This window comes from Jaculus jaculus, chromosome 14 (assembly GCF_020740685.1).
Source record: "Jaculus jaculus isolate mJacJac1 chromosome 14, mJacJac1.mat.Y.cur, whole genome shotgun sequence".
Taxonomy (NCBI): Eukaryota; Metazoa; Chordata; class Mammalia; order Rodentia; family Dipodidae; genus Jaculus; species Jaculus jaculus.
Window position 1 is genome coordinate 17128259 of NC_059115.1, and position 12046 is coordinate 17140304.

Genomic DNA, 12046 nt, shown 5'->3' on the forward strand with positions numbered 1-12046 from the left:
TAAAGCAGAAACTAATCATTGATAAATCAAATAGTTTGGTTTTATAAATCTTTTTATTTATGTGGAAAAAATACAAACCTTGATAAATTTGTTTAGAAAGTGAAGAAAGCAGCTAGAGAAGTAATGCTTTTTAACCTGAAAGAGATATCTGTAGTAGTTAATCTAATATGCATTGTTTAGTGGTATTTTGAGGAATATTGTCAATCATAATTATATAAAAGGTGAAATAGAATTGTTTCAAAAATCTGTTTTGGCTTTTTTTTTTTTTTAATTAATTTATTTATTTGAGAGTGACAGACACAGAGAGAAAGACAGATAGAGGGAGAGAGAGAGAATGGGCGCACCAGGGCTTCCAGCCTCTGCAAACGAACTCCAGACGCGTGCGCCCCCTTGTGCATCTGGCTAACGTGGGACCTGGGGAACTGAGCCTCGAACCGGGGTCCTTAGGCTTCACAGGCAAGCGCTTAACCGCTAAGCCATCTCTCCAGCCCCTGTTTTGGCTTTTATGTAACATTTAGATAAAGCTTACACAAGATGGGTAGAGAGATGGCTTAGTGGTTAAGGTGTGAAACCTGAAATAATTCAAATATAAGAAGCCAAAATGTACTCTAATATCTCCAATAGGATATGTCTTGAGAATATTACTTTACCCAAATTAAAAAGAATGAGTTTTATTGAAAAAGAACGTGGCAAAACCATTTTCAAGTCTGGGCTTCCTCCTTGACCTTGAACTCTCACCTGAGGCCCTGCTTCATTAACTCCAACATACCTGGTTGTTTGGATTCTGTTTCATCTCTCTCCACACTCCAGGGTTCTTTGTTTTGCTCCAAACAAGTAATCAAGTTTGGTTTAGACACAATAATACCTGCATATTACAAGGAGGCACATGAGCTTACTGGGATTCTTAAGAAATTTGTGAGATTTTCAACATAGTCTTTGCTCAATCAGTAAGAAAACAGAACAGAACATTCTAGAAATGGCTTCCAATTGTTATTTTCAGTTAGAATCATAGGAATATTTAGGACATATTTTCAGTTTAAATATCTTGAGTTCTACTTTGAATTACAACTGAGTCAAAAGGAGGTACTAAACATACAAATTTATGATATGGGTGACAATACTATATGCTACTGAGTTTTCTGAATACATCATGGAATAAAATGAAGGGTCACAAAACCTTCAAAATTAGAAAGTATAAAAGACAAAATCAGCTGGGTATGTTGGTGAACACCTTTAATCCCAGCACTCAGGAGGCAGAGTTAGGAGGATCACCATTAGTTTGAGACCAACCTACATAGTAAATTCCAGGCCAGCCTGAGTTAGACTGAGAGCCTACCTCAAAAAATCAAGGAAAAAAAAAAGAGGTAAGAATCTGAAATATCATACTACACTGTTAGAATTTCTCTTAATTCACATAGGAACTAAAAATCATTCCCATAAAATGAGCATACATATCAAGGAACCCTGAGGATGAGCAGTTGTGCTTGAAAAATATCCTCACCCACAGTGACCAGGTTGCTATAGTTGTCCAACATCACATCTCTGTACAAAGCCCTCTGTGCAGGCTCCAGGCATTCCCACTCCTTCTGGGAGAAGTCGATGGCCACATCCCTGAATGTTAACAGATCCTGAAATAAAAATAACCTTCATAAAAATAAAAGTAACCTTCATCATTGTTTACAATTAACCATAAATAAAAATGTTTTTCATGGCTCTAGCCTTTCTCTTGACAAAGATAAAACTTCTCTGTAACAATCTTTGCTCAATCAGTAAGAAAACAGAACAGAACATTCTAGAAATGGTTTCCAATTGTTATTTTCAATTAGAATCATAGGAATATTTAGGACATATTTTCAGTTTAAATATCTTGAGTTCTACTTTGAATTACAACTGAGTCAAAAGGAGGTACTAAACATACAAATTTATGATATGGCTGACAATATTATATGCTACTGAGTTTTCTGAATACATCATGGAATAAAATGAAGGGTCACAAAACCTTCAAAATTAGAAAGTATAAAAAAAAAAGTATATGGCAACTTTTAAAAACAACAACAGAAAACTCTTTTATCTAAAACACCTCATCAGTAAGAGACCTAGAACAAACACAAAGATCTTCAAGGTACAGATGTGATGTGGTTTTAAGGTTCAGATAATTTATATAATAAAACATGCTTCATCATTGATAAACGTTTCTAAACTTTCTGTTCTATTCCAAATGTTTAATATTTTAGAGCTAGAAACATACTGTATTCATATGACACTACCGTTTGCCCAGCCTTCCTGACAAAACAGAAGCCTATAAAATGTTACTACAAAGGATCCTCGGATGGAACTCTTTCAATCAAAATAATATGGATTACTGTGAGGCGGGGTCTACTGAAAAAGATAGAGCCAATGGGAAGGGATGGGTAACTGCAAGCAAATATGTCACCAGAACACTTCTGAGCCAGAGGAAGTCTCTTAAAGCAGCATTTCAAGAAATATAGACACACCGAATCAAGAATGTGACTTTTACCTGGGAAACGGGCATTTCTGACGTCCTTCCTCTCTTCTTCCAGGCTTCTTACTCAGGCAAGAGTCCGTTTTGAGAAAGGAATCCTGAGTGTTGAAAATAGGCTGCTTTATGCTAATGGTCAACATAACCCCCTTTCCAGCCACACAACTTGCCCACTCCTGTACAGGCACAAGGACAGCCTCAACATGTTCATGATCCTCTGCCTGACCACTGTAAATGTGTCATGACCCTCCGTTTGACCAATGAAACAGGAGGGATTCGAGGGTGCACAGGCCTGCAATGAAGTTTTGTTGAACCCTTTCTTTTCAGAACTAGATGCTCTGGAGGTCAATCTTGCTGTGACAGGGTCTGGACTGGACTGATTTTGTGGGCCTGCAGGCCACAGACTTACCCATCAACACACTGTGGCCACCTGGTGGAGGTGGGGGTGGAGCACAGGCAAGGCAGGGGGAAGAGACGGGAGGTGAGTGGAAGGTTTCATGTAAGAAAATGGGACACTGGGCTCTGTCTGAAGAAATGCAGACTATAGGCATGCCAGTCCACACAGACAGGTCTGGCTTGGCAGGCCTCCACGTGGATACTTCCCCAAGGGCACAGGGTGGGGAATTTTAACATCAGAAATGTATGGAGCGGTGTTCCTGAGACCACCAAGGCAGATTTTCAAAGAAAATTGAAAAACTTTTTCTGCTGGGGTAGTTAACTAGATTCATTTACTGGTCTGAAGGGAACTGTTCACATGTTAAATGGATGTGTACCAAGGAACTGACCAGTGCACAAAAAAGCAGGATAGGATGGAACCAGCATGGTATCAGGCAGCTCTACTACACATGAAGAGCAGGAATTTGAATGCATCACAGGAAGAAAGTGCACAGGCCCAGCGAGCAGTCATGGCCTCCTGCAGTTCAGCCTCTGGAAGCTTAGGTGTTGGTTGCTTCTGCTCAGTAAGCCCTTGTTTTCCTTAAGGGCAAAATAAATGTTTAATATAAATATTTCCTGACTGATACTTTTATCCATAGTTAGAATTCTTCCTCTTGTGGCAGGGTCTCACTCTAGCCCAGCCTGACCTTGTTCTCATGGGGACCCTACTTCAGCCTCTGCAGTGTTGGGCTAGTAGGCACGAGCCACCATGCCTTTTTTACAGCTACCATACAAAAGAAATGCGTTTTTTCAAGCCCTGGGAACCAAACCTAGAGCATTGTGCATGTTAGGCAAGGTTTACTTCTCGTATTTATTTAATTTTGCGACAAAGTCTCATTTAGTCATTCATGTTGGCCTTGAACTCACTATGAACTCCAAGCAGGCCTTCCTTGATCTTGCTATCCTCTTTCCTCAGCTTCTAATGACCAAGCCAAGTTGGTTCTCTGATTATTATTATTTATTTGTATGTGAAGTGTGTGTGTGTGTGGTTTATACATCTGAATTTGCAAATACACTCAAAGCCATGCAGAAGTTGGAGAACACTGGGTGTCCATCCACTATAGCACATTTGGGCACTTCCTTGAGACTGAGTCTCTTTTGGAATGTGGAAGTGCAGTTCATATGAGCTCTGTTTATCTCCTGTCTGTTTTCCACAAGATTGGTGTTACAGTTGTGCCTGGCTGTGCCCAGCTGCTTGCATGGATCCTGGGGAATTGAACCCAGGCATCTCAGGTCCTCATGCTTGAGGCAAGCACTCTTACACACAAAGCCACCTCCCCAGCTCTTGATGGTTATAAACTTCTGGATTCTCCTGCCTGATGTATTCAAGGCCTGGATTCAATTCCCAGTAGTGCAAATGATAAAGTAAAATAGGGCCACTTATATTGTCACCTGGGATATTTTTCTTAGCAAGCTGCATATCATTGGGTTGGCAGTCAATTACCCCATCACTAGTGAATTCATCAACTGAATTAATTAGTGAAATAATGGATGGCCTTTGAAGTCCACAACAGAGTAAATGTGTTATTTGCCCAAGAAAAAAAAGGTTTACTACTCCAGCTGTCCCCACTGAGAAATTCATTAAGCTCCATACCATAGATTCAGATACAATAACAATACCTATTCAGCCAGCAAAAATGCCATGCATCCGTAGTCAAAGCTGTTCTTGTTTGGATACCAAATTGTGTCCCTATGTATGGAAACTACAGCCACTTGGAAAGCAAACAGATGAAGAAACAAAGGCACTGTCTAGGCAACCTACTATAAAATGGTGACCAGTGCACACTGAAGGAGTGGGATTTAGTGATGTGAGTTTCAGTGAGGGCTCATCTGTTTCTGACACAAACACAATGGGAAACATGGAAATTTGATGAGGAAGAATGCTGAGACATGGTAATCATTATGAGCATTTTTTATTCTTTTTGTAAATTGGCATAAAATAGGCTTCATTATGCTATTTTCATAATTCTGTTATTATTCATCCCCACTCCCTCCCTACTCATCTTGTTCTAGACTCCCTCCTCCTCCCTTTTGTTTTGTTTTCTTATATTGAAACAAGGTCTCTAAAGTGTAAAATAGCCTTGAACTTATCCTGTAGCTCAGGCTAGCCATGAACTCCCAATCTGCCTGCCTTCACCATTCAAGTGCAATGAGAAAATAGGCACAAGGCCAGCTGATGCATGCACTTTTTTTGTTTGTAGCACTATGGGTTGGAGCTTGGGCCTCACACATACTATCACCAAGCCACATGCCAGCCCCACACTGAGGAATTATAGGTAGGCAATATACCATTAAGGCATGGCGAGAGTTCCTAACTGTGAACTCTTAAGCACTCTAAGTTGCTATACAACTAAGCAACACTCCCAGCTCCTTAATTGGGAATTCTGCACACACACCACTGAGCCATATTCACAGCCCTCTATACACTTTTTTGAAACAGGGTCTGAGTTGAACAGGGTTGCTCTGAATTTAAGATTCTCTTGTTTTAACCTCCTGGGTAGCTCCACTGTCAGGCACTGAATAACTAGAGGCAATGGGGCCATGAGGATGAACTGTGGCTTGCAGTGGAGACCCAATGGAGATGCAGGGACCATGAGATGGCTGCCAAGGAGCTGCTGGCCCGATGAAGTTTCCCAGGACTGTGAGTAGCCTAGTTGGAGGGGTGCAATTGGAATGCCAGAGACTCGTTGCTGGTTAGAATTATCGGACTTGAAGATTTGTCACTGGTTTGAGTTGCTGGACTTGAAGCTACAGAGTTTGATGTTTGCCCTGGTTGTTTTAAATCTTGTATTGGTTGAATGTTTCTTTGCTATGCCCAATGCCATCTTTTGCAGTGTGAATATTTATTCTGTGCCATTATGGGTTTTTTGAGGTTAGTTTTTGGTATTATGGCTCAGTTAAAAGATCTTGGACTATGGGGATGTTTGAACATCATTGGGATTGATAAAAACTATGGGGACTTTTAAAGTCAGACTGAATGCATTGTATTTTACATCATGTATGGATATCAGTTTATGGGGGCCAGGGGTGGAATGTGGTGGTTTGATTCAGGTGTCCCCCATAAACTTAGGTGTTCTGAATGCTAGGTTCCCAGCTGATGGATATTTGGGAATTAATGCCTCCTGGAAGGATTGTATTGTTGGGGGTGGGCTTATGGGCTTTATAGCCAGTTTCTCCTTGTCAGTGTTTGGCACACCCTCCTGTTGCTGTGGTCCACCTTCTGTTGGCCAGGAGGTGATGTCCACCCTCTGCTCATGCCATCGTGGAGCTTCCCCTCGAGCCTGTAAGCCAAAATAAATCTTTTTCCCAGAAGCTGCTTTTGGTTGGGTGAATTCTACCAGCAATGCGAACCAGACTGCAACAGAGGTCATTATAAGTACCCAAAGTATACTCAGACCTTTAATATGGTGAACTGAAGTTCTTTGAAAGAGCATATGCATGTTGAAGATTCTTAAGACTGGTGGAGTAAAGCTGGGCACGGTGGTGCACACCTTTAATCCCGGCACTTGGGAAGCAGAAAGAGGAGGATCACCATGAGTTTGAGGCCACCTTGAGACTACATAGTGAATTCCTGCTTCTGACCTAATATACTTTGGCTATCTGGTAAAGCATTTGGAATGTTAACTTAGCAGGTAGTAGCTTCCACCAGTTCTCAATAATAATGTCATCAGAAAGCGTGTGAAACCAAAGTAGAGATTTCCCTCACTTAGTATGACTCTAATAACCTGATATCCCTACTAATATATCTAGCAATACATTAATTTAGGATATTATTTTGCTCTCAGGCTAAGCTTATGCAACGTTTTCTACCACTTACCATGTGATTCAGGGCAACCTGAATCTGTGTTCTGGTATATGTGTTTGATGGGGTGTAGAAGATGAAAGTAGAAAGGGACAAGAGGAGGAGGAAAATAAAGCCTTAATGGGGAAAGAGGAAAAAAGAAGGCAAGAGAACACATGTAACATGAAATGGGAAGGAAGTTAACAGGGATAAGCTGGGTACCAGTAGGAAGAGGGCAGGGTGCTAGAGAGCTCAGTAGCTACATGCACTTGCTTGCACAACCTAACAGCCTGGGTTTGATACCCCATTACCCATGTAAAGCCAGATGCACAAAGTGGCATGCATCTGGAGTTCGTTTGCAAGAGGCCCTGGTGTGCCCATTTTCTATTTCTCTCTCCTTGCAAATAAGCAAGCAAACCAATCAGAAAAATGTCTTCCAAGTTTTGTTTTCTTTTTAAAGGGAGAGGGTGGGGAATGGGAGTAAAAGATGAGGATAAACAAGAAAGTACGCATGAGAATGTCAGAAGGAAACCCAGTATTTTGTATGTTAATTTGAAAACAACAAATCAAAAGCACTTCTCAATATATTGTGCAGGATCACGTTAGTCATTTAGGTTCTTTATGAACTACAATGTTCTTTCAATCAGAATGTGGAAAAAAACATTTGGTAGAGGTGAGAGATTTTTTCCAAACAGCATAAGAAAATACACATCTAAAACTTTACATTATAATCTGATAAGAGGAAGATGTAGATATGAAATGGATGAGGGTGAGGGAGAAAGACTACAGGTAAGAGAAAATGTACACAATTCCTAATATATCTCAATTGTATTGAATAGTAATTCTGTATTCTGGATTAGGTAGAACATGACATGAGTTGTGTTAGTCAAAGTAACTATCAGATCCATCACCCATATGATTTTATGCTGAAAAAATTTAATAACTGTTATTAATGTTCTGAAATAGTTTTTCTCAAACTTCATCATGCAAAGGCAACATCCAGGAATGTTACAAAATGTAGACCATATAGCAGGAGGTGTGCCCCTCTTAAATATCTGTTTATTTAGTGCTTACAAGCTCATAGTGGATGGGGGAAAAATAGCTAAAGAAATACAGTAAGCATACTCTTCCCCATGAATGACACATTTACATGCTGACACTGAGAAGTATGCAAAAAATGGGCTATCAACACACAGGCATGAAGGTGCATCAGTTTTCCAAACACTCAGAATAGGTGGAAGGACTCCAAATCAACTAGAAGCTAATAAGGCCACGGCAGACACACAATGGATGCTGGATCAGTTTGTATAAGTTTTTGCTTCTTGACTATGTCCACTGTCTGCTTATGCTTTGCAGACCCAGCTTATCCATGACCATCTCTGCTGGACTGATCTGGGATCTGTTTTATCCCAGCTCCCCTGACTGTTGGCTACAGGCAGGTTCTAACCCAAGAAAATACTGCCTGATATTGGTGTGTGGGGTGGAGGCTAGGGTGCATATTGGTCTCACATTCAGCCTCAGGCAGCCTCTCTATCATGAGGTATGTTTGCTGCAGGGCTCAATATCCTTTTAGATGCTCACCTCCACGACCTCAACTCTGGCTGCTAACTTCTAAGTACTCCACTCTCAATATCCTCCTGTCACCAAAGGTAGGAATGGCATCTTGCTGATGTAAAATTGTGACTTGTTTGGAATTCCCTTATTTGGACTTGGTCCTTCACTGTTAGAGAGGAACAGAATATTTTAGACTCATCAGTCATATCTAAATCATGTGCTTGCTTAAGTTCCTTGATTACTTACTACTTGAACTTTTTACCTATAATCCTGAGAGTAGAGATGCAATTTTTGTAATAGATAAGCTCCCCTTCAGCATTGCTCTTCTCCAGTCCAAGTTCACACTGTGAGTTTGCTGTTACAAACTGTCTGTGATTATTATTATTATTATTTTGTGTGTGTGTCTCAACATCCCATAACAACTCCTGAGTAAATGTCAGGAGTCTATTCTAGACAGTTCCTCATTCATTTTTGTTGCAATGCAGACTCAATGATGCTCACATCTTCCCATAACCAGGCTGATTCCAACACATAAGTGAGGAAAATTTCCTAAGTTCATGTATTTTTTGTTTACCTACTGTGTAGCATTTACACATATCCATCCATATGCATGACGCTTATATTTATTCAGCTTACAGTGTCAACAGGAATGTTTTCCTGAATACAGTAAAGAAACATACACACACCAGGAAGACATTCTTACTCACTTTGACTCATAAGAACACACACTTCCCAGACTCCATGATAGGGTCAGAGAATGCTAGTAACAATGCATAAAATCTGGGCATTGAAATGTGCCTAAGTATGATGACCAGTCTATGAAAGGGTCAGAGTTCAAGGAAGTTGTAAGACTGAACCTTAGAGACAGGCTTACTTATAGAAACTTACACCATTCAGTCTGCACAGGTTGTTAGCACCTGCAACAAATCTCTCTAAATGTCTCATGCACCTTACAGAGTGTGGGGAAATGTTGTCTAGTTGGACTATAAAAACCCGAGGTGCTCCTGTCCTCTTAATTCCACAATATGGTCAGACTGTTCCTTAAATACCCTTATGTGATCTTGTAGGATAGAGTGGCCAGGGAATGCAAGAGTTAGGACTCATGCTGGTAAGCAAGGTAACTAGCAAACTAAACTGTCTTAATGTAAAAATGTGCCAGCCTTGGCTTTTTCCTGGCTCTAACATGTTCTCTGAGTTGCTTCCATAATCTAAAAAAGAACTCTGAATTTATGAACTTTGAAGACATCTGACACACTCTCAAGAGACATGATAAAATGATCTGTATCATTTAAAGAGAACAAGTAAAGAAGGTACCAATGCTTTAATAAAGGATTTAGAACACTGCTGTTTATATTTTTTCAGAACTCCTGAGCCTAATATCAGACATCACAACATTCCTCAACAAATACTGCCGATTCATTATTTTCCAGCAGAGAAACTGCAGTCACTTTTCAGGGTAGGGCTTTCTCACGCTTAGTACGTGTTCTACTGCTGAGCTAGTGTCCCAGCCTGTTCTGTACTATTAAAGACATTCTGGAAGATTTTTCTATAAAAATGACTTCATGGTAGTCAAACTCAGCCTTTCTTCCAGGGTCTTTTCTAATCTGCTAACTTGCTGTCCTGCTTTAAATCCTCAGCCACCTCAGCCTGACTCGCTATTAATAACCACACTCCCCAGGTGGGGAGATGCCTCAGCAGTTAGCAACACTTTCATGCAAAGCCTGCCAGATGGAGTTCAAGTCCCTAGTACCCATGTAAAGCCAGATGCACAAAGCAGTGCATGCATCTAGAGTTCTTTTGCAATGGGAAGAGGCCCTGTGTGGTCATTCATTCCTCTCTCTTATAACTAAATAATTAAAAAAAAAAACCAAAAAAACAAACAGCTGGGCATGGAGGTGCACGCCTTTAATGCCAGCACGTTGGGAGGCAGTGGGAGGATTACCGTGAGCTTGAAGATACCCTGAAACTACATAGTGAATTCCAGGTCTGCCTGAGTTAGGGAAAAACCTTGCCTTGGGGTAAATAAACCAAAAACAAACAAACAAACAAACAAACAAAAAAACCAAAAAACCCCCAAACCAACCAAACAACAACAAAAAAACCCACTCCTAGCATCTCTCTAAGGAAAAATCTCTACTGCAAGATACCATGTGTTAATGGAAAGAGTTCCTCACCACACACAAAGGTGTCACATCAGGTAAGGCACCCTGGACCTTCATCATGAAGGAAACCCTTCAGGTCTCACTTCTCCCAGTTTCCTTGTGGGATGAAGTCCAAACCCACAAAGTTTTCTCTTCTGAGGCACCCATTAGAAAACTATGAAGCGACACAGGAAGTAATTCCTGTCTAATCCACCAAGGAGAATCAACTTGGCGGTTTAGCAGTTTACCGCTTGAGACTGTAGTCAGTCACTTTCTCTTAAGTTTTGCAGACGTACCTTCCAATCCCACTGCACCCACCGGAATCATAATCAATAGCTCTAAGCACCATGCTCTGTGGTTACCGTCACCTGGAGCCTTTCCTGGTGCATTCAGTGCTTCTTTGAGAAGTTCTGTTTTTAGTGTGCGAGGTCCCAAGAACTAGCAGTACCTGAAGCCATAATCCGAAGGGGCAGGGGACATGTTTTAGTGATTAACCTGTAATGGCCTACTACTTTCACTTTTGAGTAGAGAAAATTCCTCAAAATAAAGGGAGGGCATACATCAGAAAAGTATGAATCTTCAACAAATCTGAGCTAATTCTCTCTAAAATGGTGATTTAAAACTTGGGGCTTACGCTGTCTCTCCTTCAATGGGCTCCCATGGTGACCCCAGCTTCACCTTGCAGGCATCCTCTCTATACATCCAAGGCCCACACTTCAGCTAAACTCTTGCAGGCAGTTACTTCTCTTTCTGGCAACGGTCCACAAGTGTAGGGGCGGCCCAGACCCGGGGCCCTTCTTGGGTGCAAGCTAACAGGCCCTCTCCCAGATACAATATTCCGGCGGCAGAGGCGTGGGGGCTCTGCACGGTCCTGGGTCACCGTCAGACGAAGGGCAGGAGAGGATGGGCGTGCGAGATCTCCGGGGTAGAAGGGAGTGAGGAAGCCACTGGGCTTCCGCTCCACTCCCGACTCAGGCCCTCACGGCCGGGAACGAGCTTAAAGTGGGTTGCTTCGCCTGTTTTTCTCGACCAGCCCGGAAACCAACCCGGGAAGCAGGCCTTCCGCCTCCCTTCGGGGATCCTTCTCTCACACGCGTCCTGCTCCGAGCCGACTGCGTGGCGAGAGTGCCCGGCTCCGCCCCGGCCCGCGCTCGCCGAGCCCAGCTCCCCTCCCAACTGACCGTGAGGCCGGAAGCAGCTCGCAGGCCCGGCCCCGGGGGAACCCTGCGGTACACCCCGACCGGGCCGGCCTCGAGCTGCAGCACGAGGAACCGCGGCTCCCTCGACTGGGCCAGAACCCCCGCGGGTCTTCCCCGGGGAGCTACTCCCTCGAACGCAGGACGATGACGCGCGAGCGGTGGGCGCCGGATGATGACGCGCGAGCGGAGGGCGCCGGATGATGACGCAAGAGCAGTGGGCGCCGGATGATGACGCGAGAGCGGAGGGCGCCGGATGATGACGCGACCCGCGGCGGGGACCGTGGTTACGTGGCCCCGGGCAACGCAGAGCGCGTGTACATTAAGCGTGCAGTGGAAGTGACATCTATGGCCGCTGGCTATCTCCGCCCTGGGTCCGTGTGAGGTGGAGAATACAACCAGGGCGTTGCGTTTCCACAGCTTTGCTAACTGGAAGAGC

At 42.8% G+C, this 12046-nt stretch overlaps 1 pseudogene; it reads right to left on the bottom strand.

Moving 5' to 3' along the window:
• The window catches only part of LOC105944999, a 27319-nt pseudogene extending 15677 nt beyond the window's left edge, over positions 1–11642 (bottom strand).
• Positions 11643–12046: the final 404 nt, after the last annotated feature.